This window comes from Paralichthys olivaceus, chromosome 16 (genome assembly GCF_024713975.1).
Source record: "Paralichthys olivaceus isolate ysfri-2021 chromosome 16, ASM2471397v2, whole genome shotgun sequence".
Classification (NCBI taxonomy): Eukaryota; Metazoa; Chordata; class Actinopteri; order Pleuronectiformes; family Paralichthyidae; genus Paralichthys; species Paralichthys olivaceus.
Window position 1 is genome coordinate 22,772,856 of NC_091108.1, and position 24,892 is coordinate 22,797,747.

A 24,892-nucleotide genomic window follows, 5' to 3' on the forward strand; every position below is an offset into this window, starting at 1 on the left:
CTGATGGCGCTCAAGTGTCCCCGGTCTTTCTCGCCCCCCCTCTCCCCTACTTCCCCCTCCCCACTATCCCTCTCTCTTCTCTCCCCTCTTTCCCACCCATCTCTCATCTCCTTCCCCCTTTTTCTTTGCTCACCCCAACCACCCACATTGAGCCGGGTTCTGCTAGAGGTTTCTCCCTGTTAATGAGGGAGTTTTTCCTCTCCACACTCGCCAAAGTGCTTGCTCATTGTGGGAACTGTTGGGTTTCTCTATATTTTGATTCTAAGGTCCTGACATTCTATGTAAAGTGCCTTGAGATAATGTATATTATGATTTGGCGCTATAGAAATAAAATTGAATTGAATTGAATTGAACTTGCAAGAATCACACATTGTAGTATTTAGAAAAGACAATTGTATTAAAGGCTTTTATTTTGAAGGTGCGTTTTAGGGAAGTGACGCAATCACCCCCAGTGGAGCAGTGAGCGGCATAGCCGGCAGTCGGGTTGACGGGTTTTTTTCTTCTTTTCTCCCCTTTTACACCTTGACACACCTGTGGGGACTTTCACTATATTTCGCCTGTAACTCAGGTTGTTTTTGTTTGGAGTGTGTTTTTATTGTTCTACTCCGAGTGTTAAGTGGATGCACGAAGTAAGTATTGTTTCTATACTGTGTTTATTACGACGCACCTAGTTAACTCTCATGTGTGCCATGTGCCATCGTTTATTCAATACCCGGTTTAGCCAGTAGATAGAGCTATTGGACCAGTTAACCTATTATTAAAGCTAATATTTTTTTCTGTTGGGTTATTTATGTCATTATTATTGTTGTATAAGGTACAGGAGAGTTTTTTCTGCTTATCTATCACATTTATTATTATGGAGATGGTGTAATGTTATGTGACAACACTGAGTGTTCAATAAAGCACTGCAGTCATCAGATCTTACATTCACAATGTGACACTGGCTGTGTGATGTCAGAATCAATGTGAACGCTGTGCAGTCACAACACAAAGAGGATCCTCTTTCGGGTTGATGATCTTGAACCAGGGTGCGCAGTGTGGGGTTGTTGTAGGTTTAGAGTCTGTGGTGAAATGAGCCGAGACGAGCACACACTGACACACTCCTGAAAGGCTCTGTCACATCAGATAAAATAAACTATTACCTCTGGCTGGGTGGGGCTAGTGCAGGAGTAACTGACATCATACCACCTCGGAAGTAGGATATTAGTTGTTTTCAAAGACATATTTCTTTAATTGGATTGAGTGAAAAATTAATTAGGATTAGTAAAAGCCCAGAAACCATGTCTTACACGTCATTAGATCATTGATACTGAAGCAGCAGTATAAGTAGCAGGTGCTGGAGCTGGAGCAAAATACATTATTGAGAGTTATATACAGGGACATTAATCATTATCATCATCAATCATTAAAGCATTTGGGAACTTCAGAGAGAAAAGGCTTTTAACAACTTAAACATCTGAAATAATTAAATTGCTTCTTCACAAGCCACAGGTTTAGTTTTTTAACAAAGCTGTCACATAAATGTAATGAAGTAGAGGGAGGAAGAAAGTAGTAGAAAGTAGGAATACTAGAGTTTAAGTAGTTACAAGTTATGAAGCAAAAACCATGTAAATGAGATTTACAGTATGTGTGACACTGTGTAGTGTAAACTGTCCAGCCTGCTGAAGTGGAGTTTTCATCTTGAGGTGCACAGATGAACTGAATGTTATTATCTTAACTGGAGCCTTGGGAACAAAAATAGGCTTTTTTATTTTATTAATTATTTCATTTATACAATAAGCACCAAGTGGCTTTATAACTAAACTAAACTCAAAATCCCCAAATTTGAATTATAAATGTTAATGTTGCCTGTATGTCCTAGTGGGATTCAACATAAATGGTTACAATGATCAAATATTCATCTACATCAACTGACTAAACTATTAACTGATTCTATGCCAACACCGGTGTTTTATAGGTAAACGGTAGGGCATGGCCAGGCAAGCAAGGAAGTCTTACATAATTCCCTGTACATATGGGATATGTAACAAAGTGGAGAGATTGTCTCTTCACTCAGAAAACCGATCATTCTACAGGGTTTGTAATATTCAGATTCTCGACATTTATTTTTCAGGTAAGTAGGGAAATATTTAAAAAAAAAGATTACAAAGCACCATTGTTTTTTTCAATTAGGCTTTCCCTCTATGAAAATTACCTCCATTGCTCATTGCTCGGAAGTGCACACCCGGCCAAACATTACCCTTTGGTACTACCTTCCACCATGAAAGGTTATCTTAAATAGTAAAGATAAGCTGTTTATGAATATTTGGTCACTTTCATTTTTCTTACTATTATGGAGGGTTAAATGCAAATGATGTTGCACCTTGTTTAGCCCTTTGTAGCAAACTGTGATTGTTTGATTGGTTGATGGTGATATGGGGACAGATGACTGGTAACCAACATACATAAAGCGGACCAGAAACAATGTTTTTGTTTTGTTCTAATTTATTAATTGACATACTAATTTCAGTCTGTTTAGGTTTGATTTTAAGTAAATCATTAATTTTTTTCTTTGGTTTTGTAAGATAGGCTGGGGTGGGATTTTGTATTGAGCAGTTTACTGCTTAAAAAATCAGTAAAAAGTACAGAAAACAATTCCATGATACCCTTTTTTTAAAGTTTCAATTGGTTCTTTTGTTTTCTAGGCATCAATTCCAGAAACCCAATGTATTATGTATCAATTCATTATTATCTATAATAATTATGACTTACATGTGTGTGTAACACAGCAGTCTTTGATGTTGACTTGATTCTGGACAGGCCAGAACAAAATTATGATCTTTTACTGTTTACGATAGGTATGCTTGGTTATCATACATTACGCTGTGTTTGTGCTCCAACCTAATATATTGTATATATGGTGTTTGCTGTGTGTTGATTTATGGATCAAATCAAATGTGTAGACCTAGTCATGTGTATCCTGTTGTAGTAGTAAATCTATAACACTAGATGGCAGCAACAAGCCACCCAACAGTATAATGACAAAATAAATACAAAGAGATGAGAAGAAAAAAATGTTGTAAGCCTTGAAATGGGCTGGCAAAAGAAAAAATTAAGAGACCAGAAAATGGAAAACGCTTCAAATAAAACAGACATATTTAGTCTATTCTTTCCAGTCTGTAGCTGGACTCTGAATTGACCATTCCGCAGTAACACTGGATATTAGGGCACAAAAGGTGAAATAAGAAATAATTTCCAGCAAAGCATGACTATTACAACCTGAATTTCCCCAAAAAGGAGGACAACATCTGTGGTGTGAATGCACCTTAAATTGCCATCAAGTGAGGAAGAGGTTCTTAAAATGACCTGCGACCTGCAGTGACAGCAGATTGACTGCTCTATATACAGCATTTATAGACACTTGAATGGATATACACTGCATTTTACACAGACTCAGAGGGTTTAACGGCTCAGCTATAGTGGAGGAGCTGGAGGAGGCTTGTGGAGATGGAGGTGGCTACAGGCAGATTAAATTGAATTCTTAGATGTCTATCACCCAAACTGATTAACTGTTGTGTGATGCTGACATGGCTTACTTTGTTTTTTCAGTTGAGTAATCTGTTTTGTTTTTCATGTTCTCTGTATTACAAAATAATGTAACTTTTTGTTCAAGTCAGGTGGAGTGACTGAAGAGATTGATGCCACCTTTATGTCTGTATGTAAATATGAAGCTACAGCCAGCAGCAGGTTAACGTATTGGTATAAAGACTGAAAACAGCGGTTCAATTGGCCTGACAGTCCAACAGTAACACAATCCAGTTACCAGCACCTGAGAGCCCACTAAAGCCATTTTCAGACATGACCTGCAGAGGAAAGTTTGCCTTTTTGCATAACATACACACAAACACTTACGTAAATACGCACACAGAGACTTCACTTTTCATCTCACTTGCAGCATCTACCCTGCCTGTGTGATCCTTTCTGCAGAAAGCTTTAATAAAACTTTCTCTCTTAGACAAAAAAAACGTCGACCCATATATTGACCGATTTCCACCACACATCTTTAAGCCTTTTATATCAACTCCTCATCACCTCCTCACTCTCAGACATATGCTTTCACACATACCCCTCCTCTGTTGAAACTGCGTTCAGTGCATGTCTGAAAGCAAAGTTTCTTGATTGGAAGCACTGATTTTTCTGGAGTCTTTCTACTTTAAGTATCAGTATGTTATTTTTCCCTATAAAGTATTTTAGATTTTTACAAGAAACAGCAAGTAGCCTTTAATCTTGTCATGCATTCAGAGAAAACCACTCTGTGGTATGAATCCTTTTTTTTAGCTATTTGTTGTCATTCTGGAATATTACTTGCCAAAATTGCTATTAACAGTTCCTGTTTGCTATACCATGGATGTATAAACAGATATGACTGATGATTAGGTTGCACTTCGTAAATAGTGAAGCAAACTGAAAAACTTCAAACCAAATAGCCTCAGGAAGTTTAAAGGGATAGTTCACCAAAAAGTGAAAATTCACTCATTAAAGTTTCAGGGGTAAAACAGTGTTTCAGCCAAGGTCTTCAGATGTAATAAAACAACAGAAAAAACCCACAACATGCCTCCATACTGCTCGTGTGTCTGTGAGCCAACATTCATATTCGACTAGACAGTACAATGCGCAAAGACCATGGTGCTCCTTCAAGGCACACCATCATAAGCTATGCAAAATATCATATAAGCAAACATTTTTTTATTAGCATGCTACCGTTATTGGGCATATATGTGTGTGGTTTTGTTCCAAAATTTTCATTTAAATTAATTAAATCAGGATGTCACATGTTCAGACAAAAAGCCCCATGTGGCTCATTATCTGCAGGCTCATGGCTCCTGGTGCAATTATTGAAATTGAAATGTGTGATGTTTTGAGTGTTTATTTTGATTCTTGTTCAGACTTGCAGAGACTTTACTGTAACTGCCTCTTGTTCATCAGTTTTTAACATTCTGATCATTGTTTCTTATGTAGTTCTGTAGTTTCATCTTCCAACAACACATGTAAAAGTTGATATATGTCATTTTTCTCTGCTGCTCAGTGTAGTGTCTTTCCAGGAGAGGGGAGAGGAGCTCAATGTGTCAACTCTCATGTCTGCATAGCAATAGTAGGCCTCTGTAGTGACCAGCCTCTTTACTTATTAACCATAAATGCTACATGAAATATGTTCTATATACTTCTAAATGTTTCCTTTACTTTTTTGAATTCATTATATTCAGGTTTCAGCTCACCACTTTAATTTCTACTGCCCATTTTCACAGAAAGTACAAATCTCTCATGCTAATTATGTAGCCAGTCAGAGTAAACACTGGGACTGGGATTGCAGACAGATTTAAATTACTTAGAAGTCAGGTGATAACTCCAATAGCTGCACAAAAACAATACAGTTCAGCCCGAATCACAGCAGCAGCAGCCTGAAGTACAGCCAGGATCACAGCGGCAGCAGCCTGAAACACAGACAGGTCCCCAGCAGTAGCAGTCAGAAACTCAGACAGCAAAATAAAATAAAACAACACTATGAAAAGAGATGCTATTAGGGATTTATGTGGCAGAAACTGATTTAGATACTGTGAACTCCTTCGTAGAGAACGTCCCCTCATACAGCTCACCTACCGACTGAGTTTTATCATTTTTATCTGGTTGATTTCATAAACCTGCTATAGTCCATGTATAACAAAGGTCTACAAAGTGGTTGTATGGGGTTACCAAGGTGTTTCATGTTTATTGTTTGAAATAGGTTTCTTATATTGATAATTACAGACATCTGACTATAATGAATACTGATTATAAAGATATGAAGAAGATAATTATGAATAGATTAAATTATACACTGGATGAAATTATAGATAAAGAACAAACATGGGCTATTAAAGGTCGTACTATGTGGGACAACCTTTGATACACAAATCTAAAGCAGAGTAGATCAGTTTTATCGATTTGATCAGATGTCTGTACACAAATCAATTGTATGTATAAATATTAGAGGGGTCCTTACAAAACGTTTTGAAATGGGTCCCTTGAGTGCTGCTCTCTACATTATAGCGATCAGCCCTTGATCAGATCTATAAATTTCAAAAGTTCCCTCAGACACCCTAGTAGGAAATGCCCAGTGAGTAACAGCAATTGCTTGCTTATGCAGAGGATATGACCCTACCATACCATACTCAAAAACCAAGATGAGATGAAGGTTTTAACTACAAAATTACACTATATGAGCAGGCATCCGTTGCTAAAGTAAACCATGACAAAACAGGATTATGGACTGGGGAAGAAAAGACAAGATTTCAATATTCGACTCAAACAAGAAATTTAAAATTTGGTTTCACCATCTACTGTAGTGTAGTGAAACTAATGTGAGGTCAAAGACAAATTACAAATTATAAATCATGAATAAACACAGACAAAACCTTCATCCTGTCTAAACTAAATTACTGTTTAAGTATAGAGTATGGTGGATTATGTGCCATAGATTTTAGCAAATGCTTTCATTAAGAATGTCTCTGCTGCCATTGTGATGGACAAAACTTAAGTTCCACTTGTGGTCCAAAAGTCCAAGAATTCAGTTGAATAAAAAGCAGGAGAAGTCAAATTAAAAGCAGCAGAGTTTTATTGTCGACAAAAAACCCGAGAGCATTCAGTAGCGAGCCGGAGCTGCACCAGAAGAACTCTGACTAACAGTGGTGTGGCGCAGTCTTATAAACTCTTTAGAGGCCACACCTGTCAATAGTTAATTGGTTTACCATTCTATCGTGGTCACACCTGTTAGCATGTTATTGGTCCATCATTTCATCGTGGCCACACCTGTCGTAATTTCATTGGTTGCTTTAATTAGCCTTTGAATCATCCACAAACATTTTTGGGGACTTTCCTCTGGAGAGTTTCTGTTTTACCCAGACATGTCCAGGCATGTCTCTTTTACTTTTAAACAGTTTGTTTATTCTTGACACCATTATCTTTTGTTTAACTAGCTTTCTATTTTTTTTAAAGATATTGTGCTTACTTTTGACACCATTATATTTCAATTTTGTCAGACTGCCCTTTTTTAAAAAGATTATTATTTCTTCACACAAGATATACATACTGATTGTTACACACAGAGTATATTGTTTGATTTGTAATTTATCTCTTAAACTTATTGTAATCATTAGCAAATTTTGTTACTAATACTCCTTAGTTTGTAGTGCAGATTAAAGGTACATAGTGACATTCATGTGTGACATAGTATAATGACCAGAAATTATACAACATATCCCCCCTTAGTGACTATATAGTCACTAGAGTACTTAGCATGACTGGTGTCAACCACATTTCACAGTGGGATCTGCGCACATGGAGGCATAGAGGTCAAATTTAAGCAGCCAAAATTGGTGATTAGTGACATAAGTGACATAATAATCATAAACGAGCATAGTGAATGTGTGACATGAACCATGAGAGATGTATATTGTGAGCATACAACAAAAATAGTGAACACCGCAAGGAATCAATGCTAGATGTAAGAAACCAACTAATGATCATGATACATATCTAACCTAGAGATAGTGATATAGGATAGCTGTGCGACGACGTGTTGTCACACAGGCCCTTGCCTTGTTGCGCTCATGGCGGAGCACTACCTCATATATTTTCTTCATTTCATCAGTCGGATTGACCAGAAGGGGTGCATAGTAAGCCCTTTTTTGTTGAAGCTTGGCCATGGCGTCCTTGGGGTTTGCTGAAGGATAAGCCTCACGTGAGGTGGGGGAATAAGCATGTGGTGGTTCAGGGGAATAGTTGTGAGGTGGAGGTGATATGGGGGGAAAAAAGGGTGTTGGGTCTTTCAGCGTTAGATTAAAGGTACATAGTGACATTACTGTGTGACATAGTGTAATGACCAGAAATTATACTACACCATCTCCAGGAATGTTGTCTTGGTGGGTGATTTCTCCTTGTGGAACAAACAGAGTTATTAACTTGTTTATGGAGATTTTATTAAAAATGTTCTTACAAGTAAGATGATTTTTAACAAAATAAATGATTGTTTACATGGTGGTTTGATTTTATACGAAACTATTACTGAAAATTAAACCAATGAGATCAAGACTTAATAAGAACATCTTGGAGGGCATGAGAGACGTCAGATGGCTCATCACTCTTAACCAGACTACAAAATAATGCTCCATTAACTACTGTGATGAAGATGAAACTCAACAGCGTCGGATATTAGACCACAATGTGTCCGCAATCAAAGACTTAGGCTAAAGTGTGGACATAAAGTATAATTCTGTTCTGTAAGGACTGATAAAGGAAACTTTGCAAAAGAAAATAACTTTCTCAACTGATCATTTCCATCAGAACTGTTCACTCGTGGTTACGAGATGTCCTATGGTGCTTCAACAGACTGATTGACAGCTACATGGTCACCAAGCAGATTCTCACTGAGCCGAGAAGAAGAGGATCTCTGGACAAAAAGACAAACACTTGCAAGGTGTGAGCTGAACATTTGATTCAAGGATTTCTTACCTTTGCAAGATTGGTAATCTTTCTGTTTATATATCCTTCTGTTATGGTATTCCCGGTGATATTTATATAATGTGTTGAAGATTAATAATTTGATGATCTTAAATTTCTTAGAGTCATTGGGTCAAGACAGCTCACATGGACCTCCAACACCTCACAGCTGGTCAAAAAAGCCCAACAAAGACTGTTTTTCCTCAGGAAGCTGAAGCTGCCCACCTCCCACAGAAAGTAATTGCCAATTTCTAAAGGAGCATGATAGATAGCATCCTCACTAACTGTGCCACCGTGTGGTATTTCAGCTGCACAGCTTCTGAACGTAAATGACTGCACCATGTGATGAAGGTGGCTTAGCCCATTATTGGGATGGAGCCCCCGACAATGGACATAATCTACGATGGACAACTGAAGAAGAAGGCCAGCAGTATTTTCAGGGACCATCCCCCCCGACACTACTTGTTTGAACCACTGCCATTGGATAGATGGTTCAGAACATTAAGACTGAGAGCACAACAGACTGAGGAACAGTTTTTATTCACCCTGCAAAGCATGACTACTAGTTTCGTGTAAATTCATAGTTGTGTAAGCAGGTGCCTTACAGCTCACTCAGAGACCAGATATTAGAACTAGTATATATTAACATTTGGATTTGGAATCACGATAGTCCCTCTCTGCATTACAATGAAACAAATACCTTGACTCTTCATCAGCAATGTTTTTTTCCAGAGTCAGATTAATTCTTGAGAGTCTTATTACAGTCCAGCTGGAGGAGAGGAGAAATCTTCACAAATGAGATTTGATTGTCCTCCACCTAAGCAGCATCATGGGATTAGAAGAAATGAAACGTGTTTAAAAGGTATGCCTGTTTGTCTAATGTCTGAATTTATTCAGTCAGGGTTTGTTATTTCAACCTGTAACGTGTCGCAGAAACTGAGAGTATTCCATTTAGGCAACTGTGCTTTCTTTCATCATTACCCTTCCATTTTTCAGCCCTACAGTCTACCATCATTCAGATCTTTCAACCTGTGGACAGCATCAGACAAAAGTGACATTCAACAAAGTAAATGATGATCACATAAAAGAAACTGTAGAAAATTATTTTTAGAAATATGTTTTATTATTATTATTATTCATACTAATGCTGAGGATATACAGTACCGTAAATAATCTTTATCCTAATTTTTCACTTGGAATCCTGATCCGTTAAATGTCGCTATCACCAGGGGAGCCAGCCCTCAGAAACTGGATGAAACCTCAGAGTGGCAGAATGGACAGAGGCCGTAAAGAACAAAGAACTAGCGGCCACTGACAGGGAAAGCAAGCTTTACTGACTAGGGCAAAGTAAAAGATCAAGAACAGGAACTAAGTAAGCATCAAGTTCAAACAGAACAAAGAAGAACATTTGTGGGTGGCCTTGTGGATGTCAAGTCAGGGCTGGACTGGGAGAACAAAACGGCCCGGGCATTTTTTGGCTCAGACCGGCCCACATAATTAGCGGAGCACATCTGCCATTAAATTGACGTAACTTATGTCTTCTAAATGTACAAACGTTCTGGCCTAGTGAAAAAGGTGCACAATTTAACTAAAAAAACTCTCTTTCAGGTACCAAAAAAACACCAGGAAATGTGCAGTGACTTCACACTCAATTGTTTATTTAAAATGAATCTATAAATTTGTCATGAGAGCTGGCAGAAAACCTGGACGTTGAGAGAAGAGAGCCCCTGGCAGCTGCCAATGAACTGGCCTTATCTGCTCTCTTCAGTCCAATCAGCTCCTTGGACAGAGAGAGGGGGGGGGGGGGGGGGCACATACCCACTCTGATGTTAGGCACATACAACATCAGATTTTTAACGCTTTTATGTCGTGGTAATGTGGATACGTTTACTCACTTGGTGCATAGCCTTGTCTGCGCTCTTCAGTTCCAATCAGCTCTTTGGGCACACACACTACAGTCAATCAAACACTCATGAAACCTACAGATAGCCACACACACAGAGGGGGGGGCATACCCACTCTGATGTTAGGCACATACAACATCAGATTTGTAACACTTTTATGTTGTGGTAATGTGTATATGTTTATATGTTTACTCACTTGGTGCATAGCCTTGTCTGTCTACACCGACTACAGTCCATCAAACACTCATGAAACCCACAGATAGACACACACACACACACAGATAGAGAAGAGGAGGGGGTTGCATGCACACTTTGATGTTAAGCACATACAAGCTCATAAAAAATCTGGTTTGCAACAAGTTAATTATGTTCTGGTGAGGTGTAAATGTTTACTCACTTGGTGAATAGCTGACTTCACCGGAACCAACGCTCACAAACCCCGTCAATCCAGTAAGAACTATGTACATGTGAAGCCCTAGAGGGACAGGATTTCATAAAGAGGAAGACACAGAGAAGTGAGACTTGAATACATTACGTGTGTGTGTGTGCTTGTGTGCGTTTGTGTTTGAATCAGATTGATTTCTTCTCACTTACCCAGAAACCAAACGTCTGTCCATCTCCAAAAACAATCCTCACAATCCAATCTCACAATCCTGAAATGGAACCCTAAAAACAGTAAATAACAGAAAAGGATGTAATGCATGTTAAAGGGGGGGAAAGGGAAAAAGTTTTAATTTCAAGCCAAACAATTACATTCATTTCCATAACTATAATACTTACTTTGTGAAAGCAAGTCGTCGCCACAACCTGAGACAGAGGCTTCCTAAAAGGAAAAAGAAGACAATCAACAATGAAAGTGTTATGCCTTTTATTCCTTACTATCAAGTTTAGGTAATTTTGAAGAGAAACAAAACTAAACTAATATTAAAAATATTGTCTTACTTTAGTAGAGTATGAGCTTCCGAAGCAGTTCACTTTTTTCGGCCACTCTGTCTATGACACTGTCTGTGTCCAATCCCATGAGGATGTCCTTTTCTGTGGACATCAGCATGAAGGCCTCCAATTTACCAGCAGATAAGCTGCTCCTCAGCCTGCTCTTGATGAATTTCAAAGTCACTGAGAGTGTCAGCAGATATTTGTAGGACAGAGAAAGAAGAGGGTATGCGTCTGTGAGCAGGTTGAATCTGAGGAGAATCTGGTAGCAACACAGCAGTTTTTACATGAGGCACAGGCTTTGCTGACAATTTTCATCTCCTCTGGGTCTCCACCAGGTCCTTCCTCCACAGTACGGGATGTGTACTCATCTAGTGGTGGACGTTTCAGCATGTCCCACTGGCTTGCCAAGCTTTCAAGTTCAGATTGTAAATTTGATATGGTTGCCGAATTGTTAAATTTGATGAGACATCTGCTTAGGTCTTTCAGTGCAGACTCAGGAAGACCACTGGTTTTGATATCTGGGAAGTTTTGGGGGTCCAGAATTGAGAGGTCCGCATACAGATTGCCGTTATCGAGGAATCGTCTTTGCATGGCCTCAATAACCGTGTCCATAATTTGGTTATGGACTTTAACCCCATACGTCTTGCTTGGGTCATTGGAAGTTTCATCCTGGGCCATCTCTCCTGGCATGGACTTCTTCTTCTTTTGCCTCCTCTGCGGTAGTGAAACCTCCACCTCCATGCCCATCTCCTCATCCTGCTCCTCCAGCTTGTCATTTGCCCACTTCACAAAACTCTCTGTTGCATCCTTGACGTCTGGAAATCTCTTCCCATCTCCTTAAGGGCCTCTTGTGTGGACATCACCATCCTGTGGGCAGAGAGGATGTCCATCCCGCCTGTTTGGAGGTATTTGGATAGTGGGGTGGTCTTCTCAAATATCCGCAAGAATAATTGCGCGGTCAGGATGGTCTCATGTCTGAGAAGGCCATCTTTGTATCCCCTTGCTTTGGATCTTACATTTGACTTCACTGTCGTCTGGTCTTGAATGGCTGAAAGGGTGCACAGAACATCAATGTAGAGACAGTCCTGCGGTTTCCCAAATGAGCCAAACACTTTCTTTAAGGCATCATGCTTTGCCCACCAGCGTGTCTCTCCAATGGGTGCTATGCGCTTGTGCCTGCTGCTGTGGCTTTCCTTCTCCCATACGTTCATTCTCTGATGAGATTCTCGGATGAACACAGCGATGTCATTCAGGAGATGAAAAAGAGATCCACTCTCTATCACAATTTCAGTGGTGTCAGAAAGAACGAGATTGAGCACATGAGAGTAGCACCACACATGGACATGGTGAGGAGATTGTGATGACAAGAGTGAAGAGAAGCCTCTGTATCTTCCCTGCTGGCAGCTCCATCTGTGGCATTTCCGATGCAGAGGCTTTTGTCTAAGTTCAGACCATCAAGCACATCACTCAACAACTGAACAAAGGCCTCTCCTGTGGATGAACTGCACCTTACCACAGCAACAAGCCTCTCGTGTACAGTATCAGTGACGTACCGAAGCACAACTGAGCACTGGTCTTGTACTGTGATATCCTGTGTTGTGTCCAGTTGTAAAGTAAACATGCAGGCTTTTTGAATTTCCGTGCCGATGTTGTCTTTGATCATCTTAAGGATTGTGTCAATCACTGAGTTGACAGTCGATTTAGACAGCAGAGTGACAAGGGAACCCCTGCCTCTTGAGCCTGATGCAGATTCATGGAGCTTTTTGCTTTTACGAATTATGTCACTGAGATGTTCTTTCAATGCCACATCATATTTCCCCAGCAAAAGTATCATCTCCAAAAAGTTGCCATGATCAAGGCTGCTGTCCTCTAGAGTATAAGCAGCCTCATTGTCTTTGTGCCTGTAGCTTAGCCCCCTCTTTCCAATCACTCTGACCACTTCCACCACACGGTCTAACACCTGCCGTCTTTTCTTGATCTGCTCTCTATGAGCAGTTAGCTGTCTTCCTCTAAGCAGGCTGTTTATGTCAGATTTTGAGCAGTTTAGAAAATAAGCTTCAGCACAAGCTCTATGTGCCATGCTTTTTTCATGCTCTCCTGCTCTCTGGTGAGCATGTCTGCGGTCAGACATTCCAGTAATGAATACACTGTTATCAGAGGGCTTGCTAAAGGCCAAGCATACAAAACAAAATAAAGCAGGACGTTGATCACAGTATGTCAGCCACTTCCTGCTTGTACCTTCTTTGTTTGTGAAGACCTTTCCTATTGGGTTTGGAGCATCTTGCTTTGGATGGTGGTTCAAAAAAGTTTGCAGTGTAGCACGGTCTGGACGGCAAAAGTAGTCAACATCTGCCTCAACAGTCTTGCTTGACTAGAAAATGACAGAGGGATCAATTATTAATTACAAATAATACTTAAACTAAATATCCAAATGTATATTTATTTGTAGTATCATTAATGCTTAAATGTTATATTTTATTTGGAAATATCCAAATAAGTTATACTGTATTCATCTCCATTAAGTCATTTTAATATTTTTAAATTACCCATATTAAGAACACTGTAGGATATCTCTAAAATATGCCAAGTTTTAAAAATGCAATTTTATAGACGTGTGTATCGTGGGGCTATGCTGTGTGCTTGCTTATCCGTCAGGCATGATAGCGTGCAGCATGACTATTCATCTAGCATTTTCATTAGCATATTAGCATAGCCGTTTGTCACAACTATTACGCATCATTTTCATATCGCTGCGGCTGGCTAAATTCAAATCCATCATCTAAACGTATTATCCTTATGTTAATAGCTGCTTACCTGGTGCACCGGCAGCGGCTCACTCAGTCCATGACCCTCGGGTTCGGACTCATCATCTCTTCCTCCCTGTTCATGGCTAGTACTAGCGTCACCCTCTTCCACCATCTGTGCTGTCTCCATGGGTGGATCGCTACAGCTAGCCCCCTCGCCCTGTCCAATGGTGCTGGTGGTGCTTGATTCACCTGAGGTGGAGGGGGCTCCCGAAACACCTCCACTGAACTTGTCTGTTATTTTAGAACATTTTCCGGCGTCTGCGGCTAGATTTTTGAGCCTTTTGGCCCTGAGCTTTTCAGCTCCACCTTTATGTTTACGCTTTGGTTTGTCCATTGCCGTCTTCCACTCTCGCAAACTCGCGGCCGAGGGCCGTCAACATGACATCGTGGGCCGCCGGTCAGTTTTTGTTTTTTTTGTTTTTTTTGGGAAAAAAAAAAAAAAAAGAATCGGGGGCGGCCGTCGGCCCTCGAGGGAAGTCGGCCCACCGGGAAAATGCCCGGTATGCCAGATTGCCAGTCCAGCCCTGTGTCAAGTGTTTCACCCACCTCAATGACAAGTGACAGAATCCAGCAACATAGCAACGTTGATGATGTTCTCACATCCCACAACAATGTTGAGCAGGTGAAACTATTTTAAATAATGTGGGGAAGATTTTGAAGTCTGAAGGATATCCACTGAAGCCATTGGTCTTTTCCAGGCAAATTAGAAGGAAAGCATTCAAAGTCAAACAGCTTAAGTAGATCAAGTCAAAGGCCATGGACCAAACCAAATGCATGACGAAGACAATAAGGGCCTGGCCTTTTCTCGTAGAATAGGATAAGCTCCATGTTATGGTTGCAATCAAATTCTCAAAGAGAAAGAAAAAGATGCAGCTTGGCCAACATCTTCTACAAGAACAGATCAGGGCTGAGACACCGTCAGAATGGAACTATTCTGTTACAAAGAGCTAGCCAGAAGGCAAAGGGTTGCAAATGTGTGGTGAAAGACGTGTGAAGTAGCCCTTTCAGATGGTCTAACGCCAGGGACACACCGGAGGCACAAGCTCCGCATAGCTCCACATAGCGCTGCGAAGCATAAATTCTTGTACGAGCAGCCAACCGGCTGTTCTCACTAGAAGCACATTTCTCGGCGCCGGTCAGCCCGCGATTCCACTTCTTCTTCTACTTTGTAATTAAACATATAGTGAATACTGCTTGGGCAGGTGACTGACCTACGCAAGTCTATAGCCACACCATCCCCGCTCCCCCTCTCTCTTGGTCTCTGTCTGTCTGTCTGCTTGTGTGTGTCTGTCTGTGTGGAATAAGTATAATTACAATTACAGTGGATGGGCAGACAGGGACATTTTATCATGTGGGGGGAAATATCTGGGAAATTGAAAGTCTAGGAGAACAGCAGGAAAATCAAAAGTATGGGATGCATATTTGTTCATTTATATCATATATAATATATAATTTATATCATTTAAAATTGATTTTCAGTGTGTTTTCTGGCCCTGATGGATGTCCAGAGACTGGTTGTTTTGGTACCTGCTAAAGAGAGTGTGCCTTTTGTATTTAATTATGGAAATCTCCTCTGTGTCAATTCATAGAAAATATAAAGACAACTGATTTGCTGCACAGTGATCAGAGCACTTAAATGTACACAGAGGAGGGAGGGGCAGCTGAGTTACGGACCATGTCAGACACCTGTATAATGGCAGGTGTAGGGGACCTTAGTGGTTTCAATATCTGTGTTTGATTTAGAGATTAAAATGATAATGAATTGAAATAAGCGACAAACACAGGGTAAAGGGTAAATGATCACATCTGGTAGCTCCTCTCTTTTCTCTCAAGACAAGTCTGGTTCTGGTTGGAGGTTTCTTCCTGTTTAAAGAGGAGTAATAGGGACTTTTTTCTCCCCTGTCATATCTCAGCCTGAGTTGCCTGATTTAGTGATATACAAAAAAATTGAATTGAATTGTAAGTGGTAAATTAAGCATGCTCATCGTCTCGCTCTCTCTCCCTCTCAGTGCATGCTGGGAGATTGTGTGTGAGTGTGTGGTAGAGCGTATTTTTCATGCTTTATTTAGTTTTTTTCTTATAGTAAATGATATTATTTTTCACACAGTTTATTGGATAAAGGTTCACAATAGTTTATAGTTGGTTTTGGTGGGGGGGGTTTTTCTCTTCCTCACCGGCGTCTTGACGGTGGCGTGGCAGACGCCAAGGCCAGTGGGAATTTTAAATGACTAACCCGCAAACATGGTGCCAAGATCTGCCACCTTCCCCTGCAGTGTGGAGGACAACCTGGCTGTGGGGGAGACCTTCAGGGTTCATTTTATCCTGTTTTAGTAAGAACATGATTGTATCTGCTTATGCATATGCATATCATATTGTTTTTATTAAAGACCAGATAGATGTAGATCTTTAAGCAGACACTATAAAAGATTTTAGCTTGGCATTGGCAGCAAGGGTTAAATGGAAAAAAAGTGAAGCCCTCGCTGTCAGTGAGTGGAGTGACGGTCTCCCAGTTCTCCCCCAAAATCTGGAATGGAGAAAGGATGGACTTAAGTACCTGGGGGTGTTTTTAGGTGACAACAACATAGTGAAGAAGAACTGGCAGACCGTCACAGAAAAAATACAAAACAGGTTGAATAAATGGAAATGGCTGCTCCCTAAAATGTCTCTCAGAGGTAGAGTACTGGTATTAAACAACCTTGTACCAAGTGTGGCACCATTTAACTTGTGTTGCCCCCCCCCCCCCAGGCCTACTTGCTAACGTACAAAATAAAAATTGTGATGATTTTTTTCTGGGGTGGTCTTCACTGCCACAGGGGATGCTGTTTTTAATCAGAGAGGAGGGACAGGGCCTCGTCCACCTGGCTAGCTGGACTGCCACTTTCAGACTACAGTTCATTCAAAAGTACCTCACAGGTCCGGCAGATCTGGTGTGGAGAGATGTGGCCAGAAGCATCCTTAGGCATGCCAATAACCTGGGGTTGGATAATGGTCTGTTCTTAACTGATTCTAAATTTCTAAAATTAAGTGGGCTGCCTCCTTTTTATTGAGGTGTTTTTAAATCATGGACCCTTTTTCACCATAAAAGTTGCCCAAACGCGGACTCGCTGTACTGGTTGTTGAGAGAACCATTAATCCACGGAGCCAGACTCAATGTCAGCAACAACATAACATCCGGCCTAATGGCGGCACTGACACGGTTTGAGACTCTGACCCTACAGCAGCTGGTGGATGCTGCGGGGCTGGAGCTAAATGACACCCAGGCTCTGGGCCCTCTGCCGGAGCTTCAGTCTATCCGAGTGGCCCAGAGGATCCTAGAGCTCTGGACCCAGAGGGTGATGAAGTGAAGAGCCTCCTTAAGTGCTACCACAGCCAAGAGATGGAACCTGATGCTGCAGACCCCTATCCTGAGATCACCGTGAGCCCAGGGCTGGGGGAGAAGACCGGCCCCCTACTCACTGAAGTGAATAAACAGAAACTGACCCTACACTGAGGTGACAAGGAAACCCTCTACAGGAACTTTGTAAAGAGCTTCCACCAGTCCAAACTGAGCAACCGGACCCCCACTGTGTGGTCACAGAGGTGGGGTGAAAATGGACCCAGCCCACAGTGGAGAATTTTATATTAACCTCCCCCCTCAAAAAACGGACCGGCGGCTTCCAGTGGAGAATTTTACACGTTGCCATTGATTCAAACACTTATATTTCTGTTCTTAATCCCACTGTTCTTAATAGGTGCCCGTTCTGTGATCTGCATGAGACTGTCTATCAAGTCTCTTTTAACCATGGTTTATAGTCTTTTTATCAAATTTTTACTGAGAAGGGTTTTATCATGGGAGCTGGCTACAACAAATTTAACAAAGAGAAGTGGCAGCTCCTTAACTTCCTCTCAGGTGAAGCCAAACTGGCAGTTTACATGACCAGAAAAAACAGGGTGGAGAACAGGGAAGGGTAGGAAGCAAAGGCAGTGTGGGTGACAAACCTCAGGGCAAGACTCAGACTCGAGTTCAATTTAATTAATTATTTACACTAGCACTTTATTTTAAGAACGGACAGTTTGTAACAATAAAAATAAGTAAATAAAGTATGTTTGTAAAAATCAAAAAATCTCTCTCCAAGAGAGGTAAAACCAAGATTGACCATAAACATACATAATGTAACCACCTGATTGGTAGATTGAACTCTGATGCATGTTTTGGGACACTTTTTGTTATTGCCGTGCAATTACATTTTATGAATTAGTGAGGCTTTCATGTGTTAATGACAATGTTAATGTTTTCATCTGCTTTTGAGTTAGTTTTACTATTCTATTTTGATGACAATATGTATTTTTTTCTCAAAAGAGAAAAAGCACTTCACAGTTCCATGTGAAAATCATTTTGCTTTACGGTAAGTGTATTCTGTCACTTCCGGTTATCTGTGTTACTGCCACGGTGCGCTCTGCTGCTCACCTAAACAGATTTTCGTATATGCATGCATATTTTGAGGCTATCCTTAGACTTGTTCTGTGTACGCACTAACAGGTCTCTTAACTTTAGCAACACTTTAAATCTGATAGTTTAACCAGTTTCTGTTAGTTACACTAGCTAGCCTAGCTATAGCAATCGCTTCTCTCTGCTCTCTCCTCTCCTGCTCTCTCCTGCCCACTGTGCCACATGTTTAGCTACTCCTTGTCCTCCTTTAGCGATAATGGTACTTGTAATAAATGTAGTTTATTTGTTGCCTTGGAGGCGAGGCTCAGTGATTTAGAGGCACGGTACTGCACCACTGAACAGTCAGTAGCTGCTATAGTTAGCAAGTCACCTGTAGCCGGTATGGGAACCACCGAAGGTAGCTTCAGCTAGCCGTCCCCCAGCAACCCCCGAGCAGCCGGGAGCCTGGGTGACTGTTCGAAAGAGGCATAGCCCCAAACTGAAGCCCACGGTACACCACCAACCACTCCACGTTTCTAACAGATTTTCCCCACTCAGCGACACACCCGCTGAGAGGCCAACTCTGGTTATAGGCAGCTCCATTTCACGAAACGTGAAATTAGTGACACCGGGGGCCATAGTTAAATGCATCCCGGGGGCCAGAGTGGGCAACATCGAGTCTAATTTGAAACTGCTGGCTAAGGATAAACGTAGATATAGTAAGATTGTTATTCACGTCAGCGGTAATGACACCCGGTTACGCCAATCGGAGGTCACTAAAATTAATGTTTCATCGGTGTGTGCATATGCAAAAACGATGTCGGACTCGGTAGTTTACTCTGGACCCCTACCCAATGTAACCACTGATGACATGTATAGCCGCATGTCGTCATTTCACGATGGAGCAGCTCCCATATCTAGAAATATGGCCAAGTTTATTACCCGACCAAAACCGTGACAACCCAGAGTTGAAACCAGGAAGCAGAGCTGCAGTCTTGCACGCTTCTCTGCGCCTCCATTAGAGCAGCTGCCCACCCAATCCTTTAGTATAGAGATGGTGTCTGTCCCCCGTCCACCTACATTATTTAAAGATAAAATAAACAGAAGAGGAGTTCATCATAACTTAATAAAAATTAAATCAACATCTCCAGCAGTCCAAAATAAGAGAATTAAATGTGGACTCTTGAATATCAGGTCATGTCCTCCAAAGCTGTTTTAGTCAATGAATTAATATCTGATTATGATATTGATTTATTTTGTCTTAATGAAACCTGGCTGCAGGGGGATGATTATGTTATCTTAAATTAATCCACTCCTCCCAGTCACTGTAATACTCATATTCCTCAAAGCACTGGTCGAGGTGATGGAGTTGGAGCCATATTTGACTCAAGTCTATTAATAAATCCTAAGCCTAAACTAAATTATAATTCATTTGAAAGTCTTGTTCTTAGCCTTACTCATCCAACCTGGAAAACACTACAGCCAATTCTATTTGTTATAGTATATCAAGCTCCTGGTCCTTACTCACAATTGTTATCTGAATTTGCAGAGTTTGCATCAGGCCTGATCCTTAAAACAGATAAAGTCATTATTGTAGGTGATTTTAATATTCATGTGGACAACCACAATGATAGTCTTAGTGCTGCGTTTATCTCTCTATTAGATTCAATTGGCTTCTGTCAGAGTGTAAATAAACCGACTCATTGTCTGAACCACACTCTTGATCTTGTTATCTCATATGGCATTGAAATCGATCATCTAACAGTCTTTCCACAGAATCCTCTTCTGGCTGACCATTTTTTAATAACCTTTGAGTTCATATTACTGGACTATAAGTCTTTTGACAGAAACTTCAACAGCAGATGTTTATCTGATAGTGCGGTAGCCAAATTTAAGGAAGTGATTCCTTCGGTATTGAATTCAATGCCATGTCTCAATGTAGCAGAGGAATTGTCTGCTTCCTTTAGCCCCTCACAAATTGATCATCTTGTTAATAGTACTACAGGCTCATTACAAACAACTCTCGACTCTATTGCACCTCTGAAAAAGAAGACCATTAAACAAAGGAGGTTAGCACCATGGTATAGCCAGCAGACTCGCAGCTTAAAGCTAGAGGCACGTAAATCCGAACGTAAATGGCATCCCACTAAACTGGAAGAATCTCGTTTAGTCTGGCTAGATAATCTTAAAACATACAGGAAGGCTCTCCGTAATGCCAGAGCAGCCTGTTACTCATCATTTATAGAGGACAATAAGAACAACCCCAGGTTTCTCTTCAGCACTGTAGCCAGGCTAACAGAGAGCCCAAGCTCTATTGAGCCATCTATTCCGTTAGGTCTAAGTAGTAATGACTTCATGAGCTTCTTTAATGATAAAATTATAACTATTTGAGACAAAATTCATCACCTCTTGCCCTCATCAGGCACTGATCTGCACTCGTACACAGCAAGTTTGAAAACAGCTGTAAAACCTGATATATTTTTAGACAGTTTTCCCCCTATCGACCTTCATCAAATAACTTCATTAATTTCTTCATCAAAGCCGTCAACCTGTCTCTTAGACCCCATCCCAACCAGGCTGCTCAAGGATGTTCCTGTCACGGTCATGTATGTTCAGTGCTTCCTGTTTTATTTTGTAGTCCTTGCTCCCTGTGTGTTTTCACCCTTTGACTTCCTGCCCTCATCAGGTTCACCTGTTTGTCTTGTGCCACCTGTCCCGAGTTACTCATTAGTTCCAGTCTGTATATAAGTCTTTGTGTTTCCCCCATGTGGTTGTTGGTTCGTCGTCGTCATGGTTCTGTCTGTTCATGTGTCATCGTCATTTCGGGTCAGTCCTGTCCGTCAGCTCAATTCTGGTTCTGTCTGTTCATGTGTCCCGTCAGCTCTCGTCACGTTACCCCGTAAGTTTGTATCCTGCCCTGTTCTGTGTTCCACTCCTCTTTTTGAGTGCGACTTTTGTTTTCCTGTAGACTCCCTGTTAAATAAAATACACTTTTTGTTAAACCTTATTTAGTTTCTGTGTTTTGGTCCTCCCCTTCTCACGTCACCCCCCACTCGCACCCTGACAGTTCCACCTCTAGTTAGCCCTTCTTTTTTGACTATAATTAATCTGTCTTTATTATCAGGATTTGTACCAAAGTCCTTTAAAGTAGCTGTAATTCAGCCTCTACTTAAAAAGCCCACTCTAAATCCAGAGGTATTAGCCAATTACAGACCAATATCAAATCTTCCTTTTCTCTCTAAGATCCTTGAGAAAGCTGTAGCCAATCAGCTGCGTGACTTTCTAAATATTTGAGGATTTTCAGTCAGGATTTAGAATGCATCATGGCACAGAGACTGCACTAGTTACAAAGTTACAAATGACCTCCTAATGACATCAGACAAAGGACTCATCTCTGTACTTGTCTTGTTAGATCTCAGTGCTGCATTCGACACCATTGACCATCAAATTCTTTAACAGAGACTGGAACATCAAATTGGCATCAAAGGAACCGCCTTAAGCTGGTTTAAGTCCTATTTTTTAGATCGATCTCAATTTGTTCATGCCAATGATGAATCCTCCGTGCATACCAAAGTTTGTCACGGAGTCCCACAAGGTTCTGTGTTAGGACCACTTCTATTCAGTTTTTTTATGATTCCTTTAGGGAACATTATTAAGAATCGTTTTTATGCCGATGACACCCAATTAGACTTATCAATCAATCCTGATGAAACCAATCAGTTAACTAAACTTCAAGAATGTCTTAAGGATATAAAAAGTTGGATGACCTACAATTTTCTGATGCTAAAGACTGAAGTTCTTGTAATTGGACCCAAAAACCTCAGAAACTCTCTTTCTAGAGAATTAGTTACTTTAGACGGGATCACCCTGGCTTCCAGCTCCACCGTTAAGAATCTCGGAGTTGTTTTTGGATCTGTCCTTTAATGTCCATATAAAACAAATTTCATAGACTGCTTTCTTCCACTTACGTAACATCGCCAAAATTAGATGCATTGTTTCTGAAACGGATGCAGAGAAACTAGTCCATGCATTTGTTACTTCTAGGCTGGACTATTGCAACTCTTTGTTATCAGGTTGCTCCAATAAGTCTCTTAGGACTTTGCAGCCAATTCAGAATGCTGCTGCACGTGTTCTAACAGGAACCAAGATCAGAGATAACATCTCTCCCATTTTGGCTTCTTTACATTGGCTACCTGTTAAATCTAGAATATAATTTAAAATTATCCTCCTCACATACAAAGCTCTTCATGAGCAGGCACCATCATATCTCAAAGAGCTCATAGTACCTTACTACCCCTCCAGAACACTACGCTCTCAGAATGCTGGGTTCCTTGTGGTTCCCATAGTCTCCAAAAGTAGATTTGGAGCTAGAGCTTTCAGTTATCAAGCTCCTCTTCTGTGGAACAAACCACCATTTTGGATTTGGGAGGCAGACACGGTCAACACTTTTAAGAGTAGACTTAAGACTTTCCTCTTTGATAGAGCTTATAGTTAGGGCTGGCTCAGGTCAGCCCTTAGTTATGCTGCTATAGGATGAGACTGCCCCCCCCCCTCTATTATCATCCCCATCTCTAAACATACATGTCTCATTAATACATGTTACTAACTAAACTTCTTCCCTGGAGTTTCTGTGCTCTCTCGTCCAGCAGGTTCTCATGGATCATGGCTGCTCCCTGTATTGGATCGTGGTTGCCACTGCCACTAAGAGTGGATGTCATGGCCCTGCCTGACATCCACTCTTGTTATTACTATTACTCATAATTCCGTGACATTAATATTAACTTGTTTATTATTGTAGCATTGTTATATATTACCACCACTGCTAACCACTGCTACTGTAATCATTGTCTTTCATTGTACAATATGTTTCTGTTGCGTTGTTCTGTACACGTGACATCCATTGCACGTCTGTCTGTCCTGGGAGAGGGATCCATCCTCTGTGGCTCTCCCTGAGGTTTCTTTCACCTTCTTTTCCCTGTTAAAAGGGTTTTTTTGTAGGAAAGTTTTTCCTCACTCGAACCGAGGGTCTGAGGACAGAGGGTGTCACTCCCTGTACAGATTGTAAAGCCCTCTGAGGCAAAATGTGTTTTGTGAATTTGGGCTATAAAAATAAAATTTGATTTGATTTGATACTTTTGAGTTAGTTTTACCATTCTATTTTAATGACAATATGTTTAAGTAATTTTATTTATATTAGTTTTAATCAGTAAAATGTAAGTTTTCCTATTTCCATCAAAACATTTTTTAATTTTTGTCCTGAATTTTGAGGGTAGTCAGCGCCATTTTTGTGAACAGTTACCATGGTGACAATTGTCTGTGTCTCTCTGTTTCGCAGCAGTACAAACAGATTCATCAGACCCAGTCAAACTGCTCGCACTAATCACATCTGGTACAGTTGTACCTGCTAACCTAGCATTGCAGCAGCTATCTATGCTGTTTACTGTAGAGCAATGAATCATTCACAGGCTAGATTCACTCACTTGTTCACTAAACTACTGTTCATTTTCTAGATTTAGTTTGAGAGGAGCAGTTGTATCATCAGAAACTTTAGTTCTGTGATCTTTGTTATAAGAAGATATAGTCTTTCCTCACAGCAACAGTATGTTACACACTACACATCCACATAACCTGTTTATCAGTTAATAAAATAATGTAAAATATCAATTGTCAGTTCATATTTTATTAATACACACAAAATTATTTTTTTAACTTTCCTATGCAGTCACCGGCAAAATATTTGATGGGTATAGCACTTCATCAAGGCCCATATGAGTGTTTTAATATAATTGTCTCTTTTGTCTCTCTCTATTTGTATATTGAAATAAAGTAATTTGGAAACTACAATGATTGTTTGATTTATATGCATGCACATCCCATGCCATCCATTTACAATAATACAGCTTTGAAGACTTGATATCAAAACGTTAGGAGAATTATGTCCACCAACCCAAAATATGTTTCTGTCTTGATGTAGCTCAATCTAATTAACTTTGCTAGCTACGGGTGAGTGTATGTGTGCACATATAAATTGTGTGTACTTTTTTAATTAAGTCAGTTGACACCTCTGCGATAGTGTTATTACAGAGGTGACAGAGACCTCCTGGACAGTGACTAAACACACAGCGTTTTCATTTGCGTGCTCATGCAGCGCATATGTATGTGCTCATTTACCTAGTGTGCATGTGTGTGTGTAGCTAGTGGTGTGTGTGGGTGGGGGATAATGGCTTCAGGTGTCACACCATATCGGTCTGTCGTTTTATTAGACCCTGACTGTAATGAGTAATTAACTTCCTGCCGAGAACGTTTGTTCCTCTGTTGATGTC

The 24,892-nt window shown here is 40.5% G+C and overlaps 2 long non-coding RNA genes and 1 pseudogene across 2 annotated transcripts; 2 read left to right on the forward strand and 1 right to left on the reverse strand.

Moving 5' to 3' along the window:
* Positions 1-429: 429 nt before the first annotated feature.
* Positions 430-9,618, forward strand: LOC109642791 (uncharacterized). The gene is made up of 3 exons (XR_002203678.2): positions 430-629; positions 8,359-8,491; positions 8,638-9,618. It is a non-coding gene; the product is annotated as an uncharacterized lncRNA (long non-coding RNA).
* A 586-nt stretch (positions 9,619-10,204) lies between these two features.
* Positions 10,205-12,370, reverse strand: LOC138405135 (uncharacterized). Its single transcript, XR_011238826.1, has 3 exons — positions 10,615-12,370; positions 10,410-10,493; positions 10,205-10,294 (listed from the first exon to the last, which is right to left on the reverse strand). It is a non-coding gene; the product is annotated as an uncharacterized lncRNA (long non-coding RNA).
* A 385-nt stretch (positions 12,371-12,755) lies between these two features.
* Positions 12,756-24,686, forward strand: LOC138405134 (uncharacterized; annotated as a pseudogene).
* The last annotated feature ends 206 nt before the right edge of the window (positions 24,687-24,892 follow it).